We start from the raw sequence: 23,485 nt of genomic DNA, 5'->3' as shown, positions 1-23,485 counted from the left end.
TGAATTCACATTTCATGAGACAATGAATTTTGAAAGCAGCTGCAAATTTAATGGAACAGAGGTTTTTTATTGGGATGATTTGATTTCAGAGTTCAACAGCTTCTTGTCAACAGTACAAGTCTTCAGAAAATGATGGAAGTAGTAATTACTGGGTGTTTACACTGGTTAAAGACACAAATGAATTAGGTAGGTTCAGGCAAATAACAGTCCTCTCTTAATTGTCTCAAGATGGCAAGGAAGATTTTCTGCAGAATAAGCATGTTTCTCAATTCAGTGATTACCATATAAATGAATGATGGAGCTGTAGGATGGAGAATTATATCCATTTTGGTCTGTTTATCTCAACAGTGTTTCATTCAGAGCTTTCAAATGCAAAGAAACACACAAAAATGCTGAATGTAATAATCCACAATGACAGTATATGGAAACACTAGGCCTGAACCTATTTGTCAGAATCTGAGATTAAATTTGAAAATTTCAACTTGATTAATTGTGGTACAAGCATTTTTTAAAATTTTACAATGAGTTTGCTTCTCAACTCAGAAGACAATAAAATTACTATCCCTGTACAGAAAATTCAAGTCTGAATTTTTAAAAATCTCTGTTCAACCATTGACATTTTTCCCTCCTCGTCTGAAGGGATTGAGCCCTGCTAGGATGTGCTTTCACAGGATGCCCTGTTGTTTCTCCTTATTCAAATGGCCAATCTTTGCCTGAACCCGAAGAGAGCATCACAACTTCACTGGGAAGGACATCATAGTTGAATCCAAACTGATCCAAGATGAACTTCCACTTACATCACTGTACCATTACTTGACTTTGCCTCAGCTCATCTCTTGTTGAAATCCTCTTGCCTGCCTTTATTACTTCTCGACTTGATTATTCCAAAGCACTCCTGTTGGTCTCCCTTTTTTAAGCTTGAAGTCATTCAAAATTCTTTTGCCCAGATCTTAAATTGCACCAAGTCCTGTGCAACCATCAACCCTAAGCTCACTGACAAGCATTATCTGCTGGTTAAGCAATGGTTTGTTATAAAATTCTTGTCCTTGCTTCTAATCCCTCCATAACTTCAACCCTCTCTATCTGTGTAATCTCTAACAGCATCACAATCTTTCAGCACATCTATTTTGCTTTTATTCTGGCCTTCTGACCATCCCCAATTTTAATTGCTATACTTGGGTATCCATATTTTGAGCTGCCAAAGCCCTAAGTTCTGGAATTCCCTTCCTCTCTAACTCTCTTTCAACTCTAAAATGCTCCTTAAAACCTGGTTCTATCTGCTGCAATATTTCTTCAGATACCACTAATACTATTTTATTTTATAATGCTCCTATAAAGCATTGATATGAATTATTATGTTCAAGGGTGCAATATGTGTTGTAAGTGTTGTTCTTGCTATCCACAAACATGCACTTTCCAACAAAAAGTGACTCTATGATTGGAATTGGAAATGTCAGATAGCATTGAAGGGCTGTTTAAATTGATTTCTGGTTGGTGGCCTTTTTCAGCAGGTAATATCACGAGCAAGCAGCAAGAAGCAAATTGCCAAAAATTAACAAGCTTAATTGATAATGAAAGTGAAGAGCATTATTTTAGAACATCAGTTTGTTTTGTTATTGCTCTGATTATAAAGTAAAACTGGCCTTGCTAGCGACACCTTGGATCCTTGAATGAAGAAATGAAAATATTGAACTGATGGAAAGCATTGAAATACAGTGACATTAAGATGAGTTAAATCGCAGGGAATCAGCTCACAAATTCATGCTAAATGGAGCTTAGAAAAAGCCGAGGGGACCTCCACGTAACCCAAATTGCCTTGCAAACATGTTCTATGTCAAAAAAATCCCAAATGCAAACACAGTAAAGCAATCAATATGTTTTTATTTCAAATTTGTTCACAGTTTACAATGGCTTGACCTTGTACAGTAAAAAGGATTGGAAAATGAGGGGCATTTAATCCACAAAAACTCAGTAATTTTATTACTCTTGACATGCTGTTTTCAGACAACATGCTGTCAATGCAGTCAAATGTGTTTTCTATGTTCTCGTGCTGTAGCAAAATCCTGGAGCATCTCTACAGCCTTTGCAGCTTCAACAAAGGAAACAGGCAAGTGAGACTTGCCAGACTCTTCAGAATCATCCGCCCCCTTGCTTAAGAATGTTTTGCAACCACGATTGAGTCATCTGTCAGCTCAATTGTGCAGGACATTATCTTGCCTAACCTGGTTTAATTTTCCACGATAGTCTCTGCTGGGCTATTCATGCCAGTGATCAAAAAGGGATTTGTCTTTGGGTTAGTAAGAACTGCCGATGCTGGAGTCAGAGATAACACAGTGTGGAGCTAGAGGAATACAGCAGGCCAGGCAGCATCAGAGGAGCAGGAAAACTGATGTTTCAGGTCGGGTCCTGACCCAAAACGTCAGCTTTCCTGCTCCTCTGATGCTGCCTGGCCTGCTGTGTTCCTCCAGCTCCACAGTGTTTTGTCTTTGGGTTGACTGGTTCACCCTGCTCCTGCTTGTGCTCAGCATCTTGTGCAGAGGTAAGCCGGGCGAACCCAGTGTGGCAGATGCAGCTCGAAAATGTGGCTTTCATCACCACCTTCCATGCCTCCTTTATCATGAAAATGGTCTCTAAAGTGATTGGGAAGTTCTTCTTATCAAAGAGATAGCAGATGATCTCTCAGCTGCTATTAGTAAAGGATTTTCAGATTCCTAATCACCCCTTAATCCATTGGCAGGATCTTAGCTATGGTATTGGGAGACATGAGCATCAACTTAACGCTCAAAGCCAGCAATGTGCAGGTGCACAGGGATACTCTCTGTAATGCTGAAACCTTCCATTACATCTGTTGGTGCATTTTGTCCACTTTCCACTTTCCTCATTCGCCCCTCAAAAATTCTGGAGCTCATCCTGACAGTTTTGTTAACCTTATACTGAATGTGTAGTGCATTGACTTTTGCAAAGCAACATGACCAATTGAACTTTCCTGTCACAAGAAACCGCAGCTAATGTGTTCCTTTCTTCACTTTTAACTATTGAGCGCTCTTTTTCTTTAAACATTGAATGCAATTAGTGAAAGATACTAAAACTGTCTGCTTCATCTGCAAAAAAAAATGTTTTCATGCATACTCATTCAGCACATTGATGTGACTGTTTGTTTTGTAACCAGTCATTTGTCATTGAGACCATAAATCCCACACTTTCATCACTTACCACCCTGAAGATTTGCCTTGAATTGGTCCAGCCATCCCTCCCAGCAGGTGAACCCCTTGTAGCCCAGCTTCTCTGACAGGATGATTACCCTTTCTTGTGGGATTTGACAGGAAGTGGGAATGTTCTGTGCTGAAGCTGCCTTGAATCATGTCAACAGAGATCCTTTGATTTTGGAATAGGCGACCATTCTCACCCTGTTCCTTGCTGGAGAGGATACCTGCTTATCAAACTATTTGCAGCTGTTCACCTTGTTCTTCAGAATGGTTGATAAACTCGATGGTGAAATCTTTCATTGTTAGTGATGTCTACCTTTTACTTTGTGCCACAGTATTCCACTTACTTTATCAACTTCACTTTCTCTCTGACTGACTATACTTCTCTTTAATTTTCTCACAAGCTTAGCCATACTTGCAAAGTTTGTCCATCCTTTCATAGGGAGATCTTGATGTTAAATTATGTCATGCCCAGAGCTCCATCACGTCGCTCTTTAGCATGGCCCAATATAGTTGCAGTTGTTTGATGGGATCATTTGATAATCTCTTACAGGCTTGGCTAATCCAAAATTATCAGTTTGGAATGAGAAACTGCATGTTAATAAACTGGGATTATGCAATAACAAGGGTGACAATAAGAGATGATCCATGCAAAGAGGCCTCTCGCTGCTCAATAGTGAGAACCTTGTCTTGTCAAATACTTGGAAAATTGTTCTTTTTGATCTTGATGTTAAGAAAATCCCAATTGGATGTCTCACTTGATTTTCCATAATTTCTTGCAATGTCCTATATTGTTTGGGACTGGGGAAGATTTTGCCCCAGAAAGACTCAATGTTCTGCTCTCTGTGTGTTCACAGCTGTGCAATTGACATGGCTGCAAGAGGTGTGAGTTAAATTGAGGCTTTTACTTGTGTCCTGTTACTCTGTTACTGGTTTGGATATTCAACGACCAACCCTTTTTATGACATAATTAACCGAGCATTGGGGAAAGACCTATAATTGCATTATCAGCCGCATAATAGCCCACATCGTGGTTTGGCTTTTGTCCAGTTTATTAATTTTAGATCTTAATGTTTTGTAACCTGGAGCCAGAAGCCAGGAATTTTAGAACTCCCTAGCTTTTGGAGCTTAGTAACCATTATATAAACATAAAAATATTTTATTTCATAACAAGTATAATCAGTAAGTTACGTGGATAAATAAAAGAGGTTGTTGTTTCTAAATTAGGAAATGGCCAGACTGCTATCACTTAACTCCCCAGTTAATTTGGTGAATGGTGCAATTAACAATAGGAAGCATAGGAACAGGAATAGACCAGGTAATTCCTCAAGCCTATTCAATGAGATAATTGTAACACTTCTGTTTACGATTGGGGATTAAGACCCCCATCAAAACATTTTTAGAACTTTAGAGAATAGTTTGGAATCACCATTCTCAACTGCACAGTGTGGTGGGCCTGTATTTGCATAATTGAGCCTCCATGCAGCTGAGTTACAAGTCTCAGTTCTTCCATGTGGGGATCCCAAGTAAAGGCCTCAAAGGAGCAGAAAATAACCAAATGGGAGTTAGCATTTGCCTGTCTAATAAACCTTCAGGCAGTTGGCTCTAATATCACATGACTAAAGGCCTGGATAGTCACCCTTCTCAATACAGATGGTACATTACACAAGCATACCTCAAAGACAAGTGAAAGAAATTACTTGTTGTGTCCTGCAATGTACAAAGCTGCTTTTGTTGAACTAGAAATGCTCCACTGTACTGAAAATGTTTCAGCATACAACTGTTGATTCACCCCAGTGCTACTTTTTGTACAATTGGAAATTTCCTCTTTGGAAAATAAGCTACTTCTTCCAATTTTTTTTGCTGGTTCCCATCTTCTTTTCCAGATCAACAAAATCAGATCTATTCTTTTTCTTTGATTTGTTTTGGGTTTACAAACATTGCGTAAGTGAAAGGATACAGAACAGGGAGTATGAATGGTAGAATTAAAAACTTCAGTGGAGGTTGCATAAAAATCCGGATAGTATTGCCTGTAACCAGGAGCATGAAGTTTTTGAGCAGTTTGAAAGTCAGACAGAAATAGTTTGAATATTTACGAGCCTTGCTGTATTATTTAGTGCACTGCAGGCGCTTCTTTCTATAAATCCTACCAACGCACCGCCACAAATGAGTGTCAGTGCACCTGCCTGACAGAGTGAAATTAATAACATTTACAGTCTCTGGTAAACCAAATTATAGCCTCAGGGGAGTTAAGTATCACCTCACCCAAAGAAGCAAAGCAGCAAAAGATCTGATAAGAGTAATTAATGCATTGAATTTGAAAGTTAATGCTTATAATTAGCCTCAGGGTGGAGTGTAGTAGAAGCATGGCAGATGGCATGTCCATACTCAAGAGATTGTTTCAGTGAAAGTCTCAACCAGGGAAAAGCAACTAGCCTGATTTATTGTGGCAATTTTAGGACCAGTTACATAAGCCTATTTAATATTTATATTTTACTTTGGAGTAAAAAAGTCACTAACTAGTTTTTGCAATATATTTAGACAATATGTAAAAATATTTTCCTTGATAGTAGAAAGCTACCAATAAACCTTTTGCGTTAGTATTTTTAATTCATTTCATTTTTTTAGATTAGCTTATTTTTTCAAAGCTTTTTTTTCGATAGTAAGATTGCATTCTCAAATAAATAACTACAACTGTAATCTAAGGCACTCCTTGTTCATTTCAGTTACATGGCTGATAATGCAGTATTCTTACTGAAATTTTCAGGGCACGATGTAATTTTATGTTCATTATTATACCTAAATATTCATACTGTAACTTTGAATATAACTGCAAATACTTTTTCTTTCATCTGGATATTTCTAAGTTATGGACAGATCCTTATTAAATTTGGGAAAGAGGCCCCCAAGTAGAATATAGTAAGGTGCCAAAGGAGTTTAAATTAGAGCAAACAGTAAATCCTTATGAAGGTAACTTGCAGTTTGTAGTTTTAAGATGGGCAGATTTTTAAACTTATTTTACTATAACTGTAATACACAGTTTACGTCACTGTTCATTTTCTTCTTATTCCCATCAAACATTCTGCTAGATGCCTACAACTATAAGGGTTTAGCCAGGCATCCAGAATTAGCAATGCCATTTATCAAATGATGACTATAGAAAATGAATATATAAGAAACACTTACCTTAGAAATGGAGGCGTCTCATTAATAATATAATGATTCTTTGTGCAATATTGAAGAAGTTTGCATTAGTTCACCCATCATGAAGATACTGGATTTTGTCCACAAAACACACAGTATCCAGTACATAAATATTGCACAGATATGTCCCAGGAGTTTGTGATGAAAGTCAAGTGAGAGGGAAGTGGTAAGAAGTCACATTTAAAAATTTCACACAGGGAGTGACAAATGATTGGAATGCACAGCCTCATCGTGATTGAAGTCAGTAACATCAGTTAAATTAATTGAAGAAACAAGATAAATTTAAATTATATGCACTGATATAAGTTCAGATCCTGTTAATTCTTAAGTTGGTAATGTTCAAAATGCAGGATTTGTGTCATACTGTTTCTTTTACAATTATAATCTAAAATAGGATTAAAGATTATATAGTGTGTACACGTGCATATGTGTCTTTATGATAAATGCTATTTGGCAGCTATAATGTGGTAGAATGGAGCAGGACAAGGGGTACAATCTAGATCTGATTGCCATAGCAGGAAGGGGACTGTGTTGAGAAATGAGGAGAGGTACTAAATCCCAACGCAAAGTTGGAAATTTAAAACTGCTGGCATACCTAGACCGAACACTGAACTGGAATTCACATACACTTCAGACTAAACCAGGGGGCTACATATGGGTGGTGGTGATCCCAAGGAGTCAAGTAGAGGCAGTGCTCCAAAGCTACATTGGTTGGCCTGAAAATGTTTGGTGCGGTGATTCATGATCTCCTATAGTAATTCTTGATTTTGAACATTTTCTTTTAATGTAATAAAAGCATTTGCTAACATTTGTCTATTTGAGTATCAAATCTACTCTTGTGTCCTTAAAGCTAAAATATAAAAGGAAGCTTTGCATATTGTTATTTATAATGGACATGTTTTCAGAGTTGTTTTTGATTATTTTTAATTACTGTTTTAGTAAAATTATAAATGTTCATTAAATAGAATTATGTTCCATCAAGCACATTCCAAAAGCTTAGTCATTCAAATATGTTGGATTCAAATTATTTTAAAATTTTTTTTCTCCATTGCAACAGAGATTTGATGGACTAAATAGCCCATTTCTGTGCTGTAACATTCTATTAAATTATAACAATTATGGATTAGTTAACAACATGCTGGTAGAGTCAACAATCAGCGCTGTAAAAATGCCATTAAAAAACAATTTGTTGCAGACAATAAGTAATAAATATGGGAAAATGTATTTTGGCGTTATAATTCTGTATGTATGTATTGATAGATACTGTCTATCTCCCTTTCTCAGCCTCCATCGGAATCACAACCACAACCTCTGTCAACATTTTTTCTTTTAACCTATCCTTCTGACATTATTGCCAAGATCAGGAGAGTTTTATGGTGAAAAATGAAGGAATGAGCCTGCATTCCTTCGGTGCATGACACAGGAGCTTGTACTTGGTTATGCTCACTATTCTTACGTAGATCATGTTACAATTTTGAATTGTTTTATGGGATCTTTCCCTGGAATCAATGTCACTGGCTACTCGAATAAACAAACTTCTTTTCTCATGTGCAATAGAGTTGCCTTTATTTGACCAATATCAAGGTAAATCTATCCAGACCTGAGTGAGAAGGAGACCCTTCGTCACTTATAAAAACCATAATCATCCTATCATTGCAACGTGCTAGAAACCATCCCATGTAAGATTGCAGCTGAGGCTAAAAAACACTCAGTTCATTTCTTAAACAATGAAGGAGTCAATACATGAACATTAGCTGAAAGTTTCTAATGAGATTATGATATCTGATGCAGAGGTGGCATTGAGTAATGTTACGACAGTAGACGTAAATAATCTTTTATAGATGCTTGGAAACTCATCTCAGTCGGATATCAAGCCATAGTAGCGAACTATATGGTTTAACCTGAGGCAAAGACAAGGAAAAGGGATAGAATTAGTGAACAGGGATCAGAAAACATGGCTTCAGTGATCCCAAGAGTTATAGCTGGAAGACGCTGTTCATCTAATGCTGGATGTTGAACAGATTTGATGATTTAACTCTTTTGTGGAAATCCACCACTGTGGAAACATTGGTCCCTTATGTTTTCTACTTCCAAAAAGATTACTATCTACATGCACTTCTGCCCAAGATGTAATAATAAATGTGGCGACATGGACAATATCTTATTGGGCACTAATCCAGAGCTGTGATTTCAAATTCCATCATGGCAGCTTGAGAATTTGACTATGTATTTGTGACATTATTGAAGTATTGAAGTATATTCCAGTTAGCTTTTCAAATCCTTTAGGGATGGGAACATGCCAGCTAACTGGGATGCACCTGCATCTGACACCAGTTCCCCCACCAATGCAGTTGCCCAATTATCAATTCCAAACATTTTGGAAGTTATCTCTGATATATCTCAATTCAGGGACAATACAGTTACTTATCCACTTTTAGCAATTTCTTAACAGTATATGGAGTAAACTGATTCAGTTGAAAACTGACTTCTATAATAATGGAGACCTCAGGAGGAGGCTGAGGTGGGTCATTCGCTCAGCGTTTCTAACTCGTGATAATGACAAAGGCTTCAGCCTTCTATTTTGTGCCTGTGCAGGACTCTGCCATTTTTGAAGATATGTAACTGGGTGTGACAGGACTGTAGAGCTTTAATCTGTTCCATTGGTTGTGGGATCTTTTAGTTCTGTCCACAATATGCTGCTTCTACTATTTAATATGTTATGAAGTTGCGTGTTGCAACATTACCAGGTTGGCACCTCAGCTTTCTTTATACCTGTTATTGCTCCTAGCATGCTGTTGCACACTCCTCATCAAATCAAGGTTGGTCCCTGGCTTCTTGGTAATGGTACAGTGGGTCAATAGGTTATGCATTGTGGAGAAAACAGTTCTGCTGCAGCTGATGATGGCCCACACAATCTCATGGATACCCAGCTTTGAGCTGCTAGATCTTATCTGAATCAATTCCATGTGGTTTGCCACACAATATCATGAAGGACCTCGTCAGTGTGAAGATAGAACTTCATCACCACGAGGACTATGCAGTGGTCACACTGACCTATGTTGTCCTACCAGACACAACTGTGGTTTGCACTTTGATTTTCAGACCTCCCTTTTCCTCTTTGAGGATTCTATTGCTGATCTCTTCCACTGTAAATTCCTTGTGCATTTGGACATTTTATTCTGAGTGTGGGCCCCCACTCACAATTCTGGTTTGGCAATTCCAGATCCAGGACACCTTTGATTCCTAATAGCCTGTATGCTCATTATTATTATTATAATTATTATTGTGATAGATACACACTGCCCTTTCTCAGTCTTCCAAGCTAATTTAGCTGGCAATTTTCTTGAGGCCTTCCAAGCTGACTCTGCTTGTGTGTCTGAGAAAATGTACAGATAAATGCTACGTAAATGTGTAGCTGTTTGCACCCAATCCCCATGGCAGCATTACACCTAGGATGTCCCAGAGACAGATTTAAATGAATTATCTATTACCTTGAAAGCAACCCTTTGTTTGTGTGACTCACATGAATACTTTATATCTGTAATGGAGATAATGGCCCTCTTAGTGGACTTACTGGTTTCATCAAGAAATCTAATGTTCACGAGTTGCTTTTACATTCTTTGATATGGAAACTTAAATGAATTTTTTCTGGAAGAGTCCCAAATTGGAAAGTAGTTAATGTAACACTAATATTCAAAAAAAGAAGGGTGAGAAACTATGAGCTGAGAGTCTAACATCTACCACAGGGAAATTAGTAGAATATATAATTAAGGAAAGTATAGCAGGATGCTTCCAAATCATAATGTTACCAGGCAAAGTCCACATGGTTTTGTGAAAGGCAAGATGTGCATAACTAATTTATTTGAGCGTTTTAAGGAAGTACCAAGGTGGAAATAGAATAACCTGTAGAAGTGGTATATTTGGACTTCCAAAAGACATTTCACATTGCACAACCTCAAAGGTTGCTACATAAAATAAGAGTTCTTGGTGTAAAGGATAACAAATAAACATGGAATAAAGAATTGGTTAGATAACAGAAAGCGGAGAAAAGGAGAAATGGGTTATTCCATAGGTTGGAAAGCAGCTAGAAGTGGAGTGCTACAGATCTTAGTGCTAAGGCCTGTAAATTTATATCAATGACTTGGATGAAGGTACCAGATGTATGGTAACTGAGTTTGCTGGTGAAACCAAAAAGATATGAAAGTAAATTGCCAAGAGAAGGTTCAAAGCCTAGAAAAAATGATATAAACAGGTTAAATGAGTGGAATGAATTTGACAGATTGAATTTTTTTTACAGTCATTCATGGGATGTGGGTGTTGCTGGCTAGGCCAGCATTTATTGCATGTCCCTAACTACCAGAGGGCAGTTAAGAATCAAACACATTACAGTGGAACTGGAGTCACACGTAGACCAGATAAAGCAACGCAAAGATGTCCTTCCCTAAAGGACATTAGCAAATCAGATGTGTTTTTACAATAATTGGCAGCAGTTACCTATTAGGTTAACCTTTTATTCCAAACTTTTATTGAATTCAAATTTCACCATCTATCATGTGGGATTTGAACTCATCTCCCTGGAACATTAGTCTGGGGCTCTGGATTACTTGTCCAGTGGCGTTATCACCTACTAAAATGTGCACTTGTCCTCTTTTGCAGGAAGAATAGAAAAGCAGTATATTAAATGGAGGGAGTTTGCATGCATTGATGATACAGAGGGAATGCTGGCTAGCCAGCGACACCCATATCCCATGAATGAATAAATTAAGAAAAATTTGATTAGGATATAATTGGAATGTTGGTGTTTATTGTAAGGAGAATGGAATATTAAAGCACAGAGGTTTTACTGCAGCTATACAGAGCCTTTCAAGGTAACCTTCCAGATACGCACCAATGCCGAGCAGAAACTGATAGCCAAGTTCTGTACTCAAGAAGACGTCCTCAACCATGATCTTGGGCTCATGTCGCGCTACATGTAACCTCACCATACTGTTCTTTGTTTGTAAAATCTTCCTTACTGTTCTGGTTTAACACCATCTCCTTGATAACTTGTAATGATCTCGCGACTCTTTGTCAGTTTGTACAGTTTTGGACTACTTGGTACTTTGGTTAGACCCTCATCATGTGACTCTTACATGTATCATGTTATTCCAGCCATTTGGTTTGTTTTTAGCACCATCTTATTTTTGATTTTTTGTAATTATCTCTCTGCCTCAATTAATTGGAGCATAGGTCATCCCTTCACTTACTATTCAGCTATTGACACTTTACTCACACCATTTGACACTTTTGATCACCTGCAGATTTGTTATTCAGCTTGTAAACACTGCACTCACACCAATTGTACTATCTTTTGACATTCTTAATTACCTGAAATTATCTTACAATGATCTCTCCACCTACAAATTTTGTGCCTGTGCGCTTCTCTCCACTTCACCCGATGAAGGAGCAGCACTGCAAGACCTTGTGATTTCAAATAAACCTGTTGGACTATTACCTGGTGTCATGTGACTTCTGACTTCGTCCACCCCAGTCCAACATCAACACTTCCACACAAAGGAAGATGGTTGTGGCTGTTGGAGGTCAGCCACCTCAACTGCAGGACTCTAGAGGAGTTCCTCAGGGGACAGTTCTATGCCAAACCATCTTGAGCTGCTTCATCAATGACCTTCCCTCATCATAAGTTCAGAAATATTAGTTGATGATTGCATGATGTTCATCACCATTCCTGACTCAGATACTGAGGTAGTCCATATCCAAATGCAGCAAGACCTGGACAATATTCAAGCTTGGGCTGACAAATGGCAAATGATATTCTCACTACACAAGTACCAGGCAATGATCATCTCCAAATAAAGAGAATATAAGTATCACCCTTGACATTTAATGTCAAAACCATCACTGAATTCCTCCACCATCAACATCTTAGTGGTTACTATTGAATAGAAACTGAACTGGACTAACCATATAAATGCTGTGGTTACAAGAGCATGTCAGAGACTAGGAATCCTGCAGCAAGTAACCCACCTCCTGACTCCTGAAAATCTGTCCACAACTTACAAGACACAAGACCGCATTGTGACTGAATACTTCCCATTTACCTGGATGTGTGCAGCTCCAACAACATTCAAGAAGCTTGACAAAGCAGCCCACTTGATCGGCACCACATCCACAAACATTCACTCCCTCCACCACTCAAACGCTAGCAGCAGTGTGTACCATCCATATGGTGCACAGCAAAAATTCACTAAGGCTCCTTAGATAGTATCCTCCAAACTCATGATCACCAGCATCTAGAAGGACTGCACATCCATGGAAACACCACCAGCTGGAAGATCCCCTCTAAGCTATTCACCAATCTGATTTGGAAATATATTGCTGTTCCTTCAGTGCCATTGGGTCAAAATCCAGGAACTCCCTCCCTACAGCATTATGGGTGTACCTAAACCAAGTGGAATGCAGCAGTTCAAGAAGGCAGCTCACCATCACTTTCTCAAGGGCAACTAGGGATGGGTAATAAATTCTGGGCTAGCCAGCAATGCCCACATCCCATCATTGAGTAAACAAAAGATAGAATCGTGGGCACAGTTCAAGAATAAGAGGTCTGCCCTTCAGAAGGTGATGATGAAGGTGATTTTCTCAGAAGGTCATTAGTATATGAAGTTCTCTCGCCCTGAAAAACAATTAAGACTGATTCATGAATTTGTTCAAGGCAGGGTTAGATAGACTTTTGATAGACAAGGCAGTCAAGAGTTATGATTGAGGCACATAGGGAAGTAGAGTTAAGGCCACTATCAGATGCCAGGATCCTGTTGAAAGACAAAGCTGGCTCAAAGGCTAAATACCGTACTCCTGTTCCTAGATACTATATGAATCCTTTGTCCTTTATATGCTCCTGTGAATAATTAAAACCTTCCTGGTTTATGCTGTAACTGCTAATACCTTTCCAAGATGTCTTGAGACAAACTGGCTCCTCCAGATAAATCCAAAGTAGCCATTATAATTCTATATATGTATCCTTTAACTACCTTCCTACTAACATAACAAAAATTCCTTTTAAGCTGTAATTACCCAAGCTCCATTGAGTTGCAGTTACTGCAAGGCTGTTTACCAGTTTTCCAAACCAGATGCTTTGACTATATTACATTTTTAAAAATTTAATCACAACCTAAAAGTTTTACTCCTAAAGTGAACCATGAAATAAATCAGACATTTTCATAGTGAAACAAAATTCTGAAGGGGCTTGACACTGCTGGTAACTCTAGAACACATGCAGGATAAAAGGCTGATCATTTAGGACCAAGAAAAGAAAATATTTCACATTTCAAAGGGTGGTAAATCTTCGGAGTTTTCTTCTTTTAGAGGATTGTAAATGCTCCATTGCTGAAAATATCTAAGACTGAGATAGACAGAATTTTGGCCTCTCAGGGAATCAAAGATTCACGGGAAGTGAGCAGGAACGTGGAGTTGAGATAAAAGATCAGCCATGGTCATATTGAATGGCAAAGCCAGTTTGAGAGTCGGTATTGTTTACTCCTTCTCCTATTTCTTATTTTGTTCTTACCACAGGTTAAGTCTGGCCCAATGCTCTTAAGGACTCTGCCAGATCAGTCGGTATCAGTGCTTCTGAGCAAATCTTTGTAATCAAGATCAAGGTCTCCCACCCAGAGCACATTCTGTAGCCCTATACAACCTGTGGTTTCTGCAGCCTGCATAAATAGCGTGCAGTGACCAGTTGACAGGGGGAAAATCTCATGAAATGATCCATCACAGCAATGGCACTTTTTTCTCAAAATTAGAGACAAAGTAAAAAGTCAGTGTGGGTAACAGCAATATGTCATTGACACATGAACAGACTTTTTGTCGAACATGTGCTTAAGTTATGGAGGCAGACCAGGAGAGTCCCTGAGGAAATTCACCCCCAATCATCTCATATGCTTTCAGCTTTGAAGAGCTAAAACATTGAGGAAACCTCAGTGTGTTAGGATTTATTTTTAGGTCATAATTTCATTCAAAAGTCAAAGCTGATCTTTGAATATAAATAACTAGCTATGTCATTGTTTTCTGGTCACACCTGATAAAGGTGCTAAGTGCATGCAGTTTTACCCAACCCAGTCCATACATTATTTGGCTGTGGTCTTCGCAGTTTTCATGTAAGTCATCTGAGCACAGCAGCAGACAGACTGGAACTAGCAGGGCTTGGCCTGTAACTGGAGGATGTAGCCTCTGCTGATAAACAAGTTGTATGATTCAATTAATAAACAGCTTTGACTGGAGCCAGCTGGCACACTATCAGAATGTGCAATAAATTATCACCCACTGCTGTAGCCTCGCAAGTGAAAAAAATGAAGTGTCTACTCCTTTTTCTGGAGACGTTCCAACTAACCAGCCATGAGACAGTCTTATTTGCCATTTTGATAATGTATTATTAAGTTTCTAGACTGTAGTGATCATATAGTTCCAAGCCATTCTGTAGGGAAAGTCTGCTTGGCTGCTGAAGCGTGTTCTATCCTGATTGTGTCAGTAAATTCTACATATTGACATGTTACTTGTTGAGCAGTTTTATTAAAGCCTGACCTGATAACATAAGGGCTGTAGTTATTGCTTACTGTTACCATGAATTTATATGCTCATGCCAGTTTGTGTCTTGGGGACTATTGTTGAAATGAATATATATTCCCTGAGTGTAAACCTATCATTTTTTCCTGACATTAATATCAATACTAACCTAAATATGCATGTTCAGATATCCATAAAAGCTAAATTTATGTGCAGCTAAAATTTTAACTCGTTAAGTTCTTGTCCAAAAACTACACATGGCATTTATACAGTGCTTTTAATATTGTACAATTTTTAAGAGACATTGAACTGAAGACAGAGTTCTTAGGGAGGCATGACAAAGAATGTGATCAAAGAGCTGAGTTTCAAGAGGACCTTAGAGGAAGATAGAGAAGCAGATGGATTTAGGGAGGGAATTCCAGAGTGTGCAATTGAAGCTGCAGGAGGTTATCAGGGTGGAAGAGATTAGAGTTAGTGGCAGGGAGGCTATGAAGGGTCAAAGCTTTAAGACATGTTGATCAATGCTGGTAGGAATGGTGGGCGTTTGGGACTAGGTGCAGGATGCATTATGAGTAACTGGATTTTGAGTAAGCTATATTTTATAGAAGATAGGATACCAGCCAAGAAATCATTTTAAAGTCATATTTAGAGGTGAATAAGACATGGAGCAGGATTTTAAGTGAAGGAGGACTGGCGTAGGAGAGACAGAGACAGTTTATATAATGGAGGTGAAAGATAATTATAATGGTGAGGATATAGGGTTGGAAATCCAACATAGAATTGAAAATAATACCTCAATATTTTTGAGGGAGGGAGGCAGTTGTATCAGTTGATGGTTCTGAAGGGGTTATTGTTTTATTGGCTCCACCCATGCTACTGATGTCTTATGTCATGTATGGATGGAGAGTAGGAGTTCTATCCTAGCTTTTGGAGAAAGCAGATGTATCTATACCAGCTCTCTAAGGTTCTAGTACTTATACCTGACCAAATATAGTTATACTTACTGCTATCATAAAATAATCCCTCTTTTATCTAACAACAATGCCTCTGCTGTAGATACTGTGCTGTGGTGTATACTGTACCACTAATCACCAGATAAACCCAAGACAAAGCAAGGACAAGGGAGGATTGGTGCCAGTGAACAATCTCTTGTTACCACATACCGATAGAAGTGGCAAATATTGCAAAGTAACAGGAGTGATTGTCTGGGGAAATACTATAGTAGTCATGGAAGACTACAAAATTTGTGATAGGGATTGAAGCCATTGGCTTTAGTTTATCAATTTTTAACTGAAGAAAATTGTATCTTATTCAAGACTAGATGTTGGAAAAGTAATCTGATAGCAGAGAGGCAGTGGAGGGGTTCAAAGAGGTGACAGAAAGAAACAAGTTGCATCTGTATTCATGGGATAAATCCATGACTGAAAATGATGTCACCAAAAGGTAGCATGTACCTTTTAAGAGGTAGCTCCAAGAATTGTTGGAAGATTCCAAAGTAGACTGTTCAAAGGATGAAAAAGAAGGTGGTGACACTATGACTATATTCAGATAGATTTGAGTCCATTGAGATTTGAATTAGGCAGGGGTTGTCCTACTAAACCTAAGAATGAAGGAGGGACATTGGAGGATGAAATACTCAAAGGAGTTGGAAGTTAGAGAAGTTGAGGAGGATGAGGAGTTGGTCACAGTCACAGTTTGTTACTGGTTTATAGTTCCAGTATTGTGATAGTGGTAGAAACTTCCTTGGAGAATTTCAACAAACAATTATAACAGAGGTGACACATTCAAAGACTTTGCAGAGGAAAAGGAGATTTGAGATGAGGTGATTTATAAGGGCAGGTAGATTAAGTGTGGGTTGTTTGAGGAAGGAGCAATGATAGTGTTTATGAAAGTGAAGGGGATGATCTCTTGAAGAGGGAACTGCTTAGATCATTAGGCTAGGAAGGGGGGCTGTGTGGCCAGCAGTTTGGAAAATAGGGATCAAGGGAAGAAATGTTGGAACAAAACCAAATTTGCTGGAAAAGCTCAGCAGGTCTGGCAGCATCTATGAAGGCAAAAACAGAGTTAATGTTTCGGGTCCGGTGACTCTTCCTCAGAACTGATGGTGGCTGGGAAAATATCAGTTTATATGTGGAAAATAGGGAGGTGGGTGGGGTAGGGAGTAAACAGTAAGGTGGAGCCCAAAGAGAGAGAAGGACAGTTGGACAGACCAAGGAATTGCTATCGATCAAGCTGGGAGGGTGAATAGTTGTTAATGGGGACTGTTAGTGACTATCAACAAAGTGGCGAGCAATTCTCCTGATGTGTTTTGGAAGTCCTCTCCATAGCTCCAGCAACAATGGGCATAAAATGTAGTTCTAGACTGTACATCAATCTGTGTTTACTGCAATGAAACAGTTGGTTGCTGTTAGGAGAGGGTATTGTTAAAAGTACCATTCACTAAAATGTTATATAGCGTCTTATTAGAAAGGTAGTTTGTAATCAAACTGTTCAGCATGTTATGACCAATGTTCCCTGTAATTTTACTTTCTGTGCATGGTCCATTTGCTGCATTGACTTCTAAAACTTGGATGAATGTGTCAGGTGCCACTTGGTGTGAACGGAACCTGAGAGGAATCTTAGACTGGCTGCACAGCTTGGAGGGAACGGTGCCAGTGGGCATTTTATTTGGCTGTGAGCTGTTTGATAAGTCTCTGGGTTGCTGCTTATAACTCTGGCTTTAACTCCTTTACTATAGGGGCACCTTGCTAAACCAGCATTGCAGCTTAAGAGACCATCCAGGCTACCACAAAGGCTCTTTAGCACTTTATGAAAATTCCCCTCTTGTGATTATTTCTGCTTTCTGAATTTTTGAGAATATTTATTACACACTCAATTCTGTCCTAATTCTTTTTAGTTACCCCAAACCAAGAGGTCATGAGAACCCCCAGTAGAGCCTTTAAATATATGAATTAGCTGCCTTCCAACCATTGATCTACAGCCCAGGTGTGAGGATCCCACATATGTTGTTGCTGTGAAATTGGTCTAATCACTGCTTGAGGGCTAAAGCACAGACCTCCATAGAAATCATAAACTATTAATCTCATAATAAAACATCTACTGAAAATTAGTGATAATAATACAATTGAAACTCATATTAACTTCCAAAGCAGCATACTTCAGTCATAAACAAGGGCTTTAAACCTAAGCAGAGCCACTTATACAGGTGTGAGGGTTTCTCATTTAGGATCTTTGGGCAAGTTTATTTTAGAAATTAGCAATTAGAAACAGTATATTGTTGGTCAAAAGGCTTGTCTTATTAGCACTGAACGTGTTTAGAATTAGTGGTGTGGGGAGAGCAGGGCTTGTTTCATGTGCCACTGACACCAGTAATCAAGGAATAAGGAGCTGTCCTGTTGGAATGGGGTCTATTTAAATTGGGTTGGACCAGTGCCCTGGCAATTGGCACAATTTGGTCATGCATAGGATTTTAACCTAACAGGATGGGGATGGGCTCAGCATTTCAGAATTTGGGAAATTTAGAAATCCAAAAAGAAAATTTGAGGAAATAGAACTGTGTGTCAGTATAAGCAAAGACAAACAAAGTGGACAGGGAACAGTAATAATGTATCAGTGAATAAAGTTCATGCAAAGAATAAGATGCAAATACAGAATGAAATTCAAGACTGTTTATCTTGGTGCATCAAGGTAACCACAAAAAGATAAGTGAATTTGGCACAAACAGGGATAAATGACTTTGTTTTAATCACCATTAAGTAGGTAAGGTTAAAGATAACCAGGGTTTCAATAGAAATATTTCAGGATATGCAACATTTTGAAAAAACAGACCACAAAGGATATGGGTTAGCCATTATAGTAAAAGGATTACACAGTGAGAGCGGATCTTGGCTCAGAATGGTCAGAAAAGCAGTAGTTCATAGATCACCGAACTGTACTTAGCTGCTGGACAGAATATGAAACACAAAATTATTGGAGCTTGTAACAAAACCAATTTTAAACTGTGTATGACATTAAACTTTGTATAAACTGGGCAAGTCAAATTTGCAAAGATGGAATAGAAAAACAGTTTATATAATGCTTTTAGAAGTTTCCTGGAACCAATGAGAGAGAGTTCTTTTAGACATTGTATTGTGCAATTAGGCAGGCTTAATGAGCAATCTCCTCATAAAAGATCTACTAGAAACTAGTGATAATAACACATTGAATTCCACGTTAACTTTGAAAGCGACATATTAGAATCACAAACAAAGATCTTAGACTGAACAATCCAATTATGCAGGTGAGAGGAGAGCTGGCTCAGTTTGATTGCTCATGGTCAAAAGAAAAAAGTATGGTGAAAAATAAATATTAATAAATATTCAACAAAGCTCAAAATGGTCAACAAAAAAATTAGAAAATAAGAACTCATCAAAAAAGATTGATCCATGGTTTACTGAATGGGCTAAGAATTAGATTAAAGGAAGAGGCCTATTATGTTGCAAAGAATAGTAATAGAAATGCAAAGATTGGGGGTTTTTGGAAACCAGCAAAGAATCACCAAAAAATTCATAAACAGAGGGGGAAAAAAAGGATAAGAGAGTCAACTAGTCAAGAAGAGAGGGAAAAGAAATGTAAGAGTAGCTATATGTATATAAAATGGAGAGTAGCTAAAGTAAACATTGAATCATTAGAGACAGGCATTTTATGGTGAATGAGAGAATGGCAGAAGCATTGAACAATATTTAGTGTGTATCTTCACAGTTAAAATCACAAGTTATGCACCAGAAGTAGAAGGTAACCTAAAGGTTAATAAGAATGACGAAATTAAGTTAAAACCCTGTCCTTATAGTCCATACCTAGAGCTTGAAAAGAGACATCTGCAGTGATTTGCAGGCAGATTTTAAACACCATCTTCCATGACTTTTGGTGGCATGAGAATTTAATCAGCAGGAGAATGGTGAATGGGGACGCTGCTGCCTTATAATCTATGCCCTAATTATGTCTAAGGTGGGAATGTTCGTGGATGCCTTGTGCTCCTTTTCCAATTGAGATCCATAACCAGGCACTTAATGCCCACCTAAAGTCTTTGTTCCCCAACTGTTGATATGCAACTGGTGGTGAATGGAAGCACACTACACAGACAACCTAAAAAATGAACCCTGTCAGGGTGGGTTCCTGGGAGGAGGGTGATCTTTTTCTCAAAAGCACTTAGTGCCTGATTGAGGGATCTGGCATTGTCTCGGGAATGGAAGTAGGGGAGAGGAGGTGTGGGTGGAGAAGGGGTGCTGAGAACTACACCTCGTCTCTTCCACTGATGCCTCTGTCCCCTTCCTCCCTAACCCCACCCCGCAATGCCATTCCCGCCATCAATTCATCAGTGCTAAGGATCCATTGACAAAGTGGACCTCAGGTTTATGCATGTTTAGACCTTGCTGAAAGTAGTCTACGCAGGGCTATCATTGTCTCTTCAGTAGGTGGGTGAGACCCACATTGCATATATTAAATAGTGCTCAATGCCACAACAATCAGTGATGGAACATCAGCAATTTACAACATCTATTAAAGCTTTAAACAAAGAATAATATTTGCTGATGATACAATGCTAAGTGGAAATACAAGCTGTGAGGAGAAGTCAGACATATAGGTAGGTTAAAAGAGTGTGCAGCAAGCAGTATAATATGGAGAAATGTGGGGTTATTTATTATGATTATAAGAAAAACAGAATTTTTTTTCTAAAAGACATGAAACATGTAAATGTTGATGTTCTGAGGGACATCGTTGCACACAAAGAAGGAACACTAAAAGTTGGGTACAATAAGCAATCAGGAAGGTAAATGGAATATTGGCCTGTATTAGAAGAGAATTTGAATACAAGAATAAGAAGGACTTAATGGAATTGTGCAGGACTTTAGTGAAACCATACCTGGATTGTTATATCCATATGTACAGTTTGTGTTTCTATATTTAAGTAAGGATATACTTACCTTGGAGGCAGTATAACAAAGGTTTATTAAATTGGTCTCTGGGATGGAAGGGATGTCCTACGAAGAGAGGATGCAAATTATCTAGATGTTAGAAAAATGAGAGATTTTCTCATTTGAACTTACCAGAAGGGACTTAACAGTGTAGACACTGGAAAGTCATTTCTCTGGTTGAGAAATCTAGAACACAGGCATAATCTAAAGATAAGGGATTAATCACTTAGGATGTGGATAATGGAGGTATGGTTAGTAAGTTTGCAGATGACATCAAGACTGGTAGTGTAATGGACAGTGGAAGAGGTTATCTCAGAGTACAATGGGACCTTGATCAGTTGGGCCAGTGAGCTGAGGAGTGGTAGGTGGAGTTTAATTTAAGTAAATGTGAGAGGTGTTGCATTTTGGAAAGGCAAATCAGGGCAAGACTTACACAGTTAATGGTAAGACCCTGGGAAGTGTTGCTGAACAAAGAGACCTCGTGATGCAGGTGCATAGTTCCTTGTAACTGGAATCACAGGTAGACAGGCATGTGGCACACTTCATTGGTCAGTGCATTGAGTATAGGAGTTTGGATGTCATGTTGCAGCTGTACAGGACATTGGTGAGGCCACTTTTAGAATACTGCATTCAATTCTCCTCTCCCTGCTATAGGAAAGATGTTGTTCTACTTGAAAGGGTTCAGACAAGATTCACAAGGATGCTGCTGGCTTTGGAGATTTTGAGCTAGAGGGAGAGGCTGAGTCAGCTGGGGCTTTTTCCCCAGGAGCGTCGGAGGCTGAAGGGTGACCTTATACAGGTTTATAATATCATGAGGGGCATGGGTAGGACGAATAGCCAAGGTCTTTTTCCCAGGGTAGTGGAGTCCAAAAATAGACGGTGTAGGTTTAAGGTGAGAGGGGAAAGATTTAAAAGGGACCTGAGGGGCAACATTTTCACACAGAGGGTGGTGCTTGTATGGAATGAACTGCCAAAGGAGGCAGGTACAATTACAAAATTTAAAAGGCATCTGGATGGCTTAATGAATAGGAAAGGTTTAAAGGCTTATCAGCCAAATGCTGGTAAATGGGACCAGATCAGTTTAGGGTATCTGGTCGATGTGGACGGGTTGGACCAAAGGGTCTGTTTCCATGCTGTATTACCTTATGACTCTATGGCCGAAATGAAGAAATATTTCTTCATACAAATGGTTATGAACATTTGGTATGCTCCATCTTTGAAAACAGACAGATTTTGATGTTTCAGGAAGTAAAGGGATTTGGGAAACTGGCACAAAAGCAGAGTTGAAGCCATATTCCAGGACATTGCTGCAGGAATTCTTCAGGGCAGTGTCCTCGGTCCAACCATCATCGGCTGCTTCATTTCTGACCTATTGTCCATCATAAGTTCTGAAGTGGAGATGTTTGCTGATGATTGCTCAATATTCACAAACAGGGACTCCTTAGGTGCTGAAGCAGTCCATGTTCGAATGAGCATGAGATGGATAATATCCGGGTTTCAGCTGATAAGTGGCAAGTGATGTTCACACCATACGAGTTCCAGTCAAATATACCTCCAGCAGGAGAGGCTTTAACCACTGCTCCTTGACATTCCAATGGCATTATCATCTCAGAATCACCCACTATCAACATCCTGGGCGGAGGGTTACCTTTGACCTGAAACTGAATTGGATTAGCCATGTAAGTACAGTAGCTATAAGAGCAGCCCAGGGAATGGGAATTCTGCAGCAAGTAATTCACTTCCTGACTCACCAAAGTCCACCTACTCCAAGGCACAAATCAGGAGTGGAATCCTGCCCGCTTGCCTGGATAAGTGCAGTTTTAACAATACTTAAGAGGTTCAACATCATCCATGATAAGTGGTTCACTTGATAAATACCACATCCACAAACGTTTACTCATTCCACCATGACGCTCCATTATACTAGATTGTACCATCTATAAGATGTGCTTCAGAAATTCACCAGGGCTCCTTAGGCAACACCTTCTAAACCCAGAATCACTGCCATCTAGCAGGTCAAGGACAACAGGTACATGGGAACACCACCATCTGCAGGCTCCCTTCTTAGCCATTCACTATCTTGACTTAGAATTATATCGATGTTCTTTCAGTGTCACAGGGTCAAAATGCTAGAACATGCTCCCGAATGGTGTTGTGGGTCTGCCTACACTAAATGGCATGTGGCAGCTCACCAGTACCATCTCAAGATCAACTAGGGATAGGCAATAAATGTTGGCCCAGCCACAATGTTCACTTACCACAAATGAATTTTTAAAAAGTCTTCAAGTTCATCCTCTGAAATGAGTCCTGAGTTTTCACCATTCCACAAATTCACCTTCTATACCTAGAAGGTGCTGATCTCCCACACCTGAAATCTTTGAGCCCTCTTGTGGTTCAAGGCCACTATCCTTTCTTGCTCAAGACTATCCTAGCTCCCCTCCCTAGTTCTCCAAAATCCATCCACCTGGCCTCCAATTCTCCAGTTCGCACTGAGATGTTCCTGTGGTGATCAATGGTTTGATTGATCTGTGTTTGATTATGATAGTCACTTCTCTGATCAATGTA

At 39.0% G+C, this 23,485-nt stretch overlaps 1 protein-coding gene across 3 annotated transcripts in view; it reads left to right on the top strand.

Moving 5' to 3' along the window:
* Nucleotides 1-23,485, top strand: part of creb5b (cAMP responsive element binding protein 5b) — a 408,265-nt gene that overhangs the window by 353,312 nt on the left and 31,468 nt on the right. The gene's annotated exons all lie outside the window — the stretch shown is intronic.

This window comes from Rhincodon typus, chromosome 2 (genome assembly GCF_021869965.1).
Source record: "Rhincodon typus isolate 14 chromosome 2, sRhiTyp1.1, whole genome shotgun sequence".
Classification (NCBI taxonomy): domain Eukaryota; kingdom Metazoa; phylum Chordata; class Chondrichthyes; order Orectolobiformes; family Rhincodontidae; genus Rhincodon; species Rhincodon typus.
Note: the sequence above shows the minus strand (reverse complement) of the source record. Positions and strands in the feature narration are given on the sequence as shown.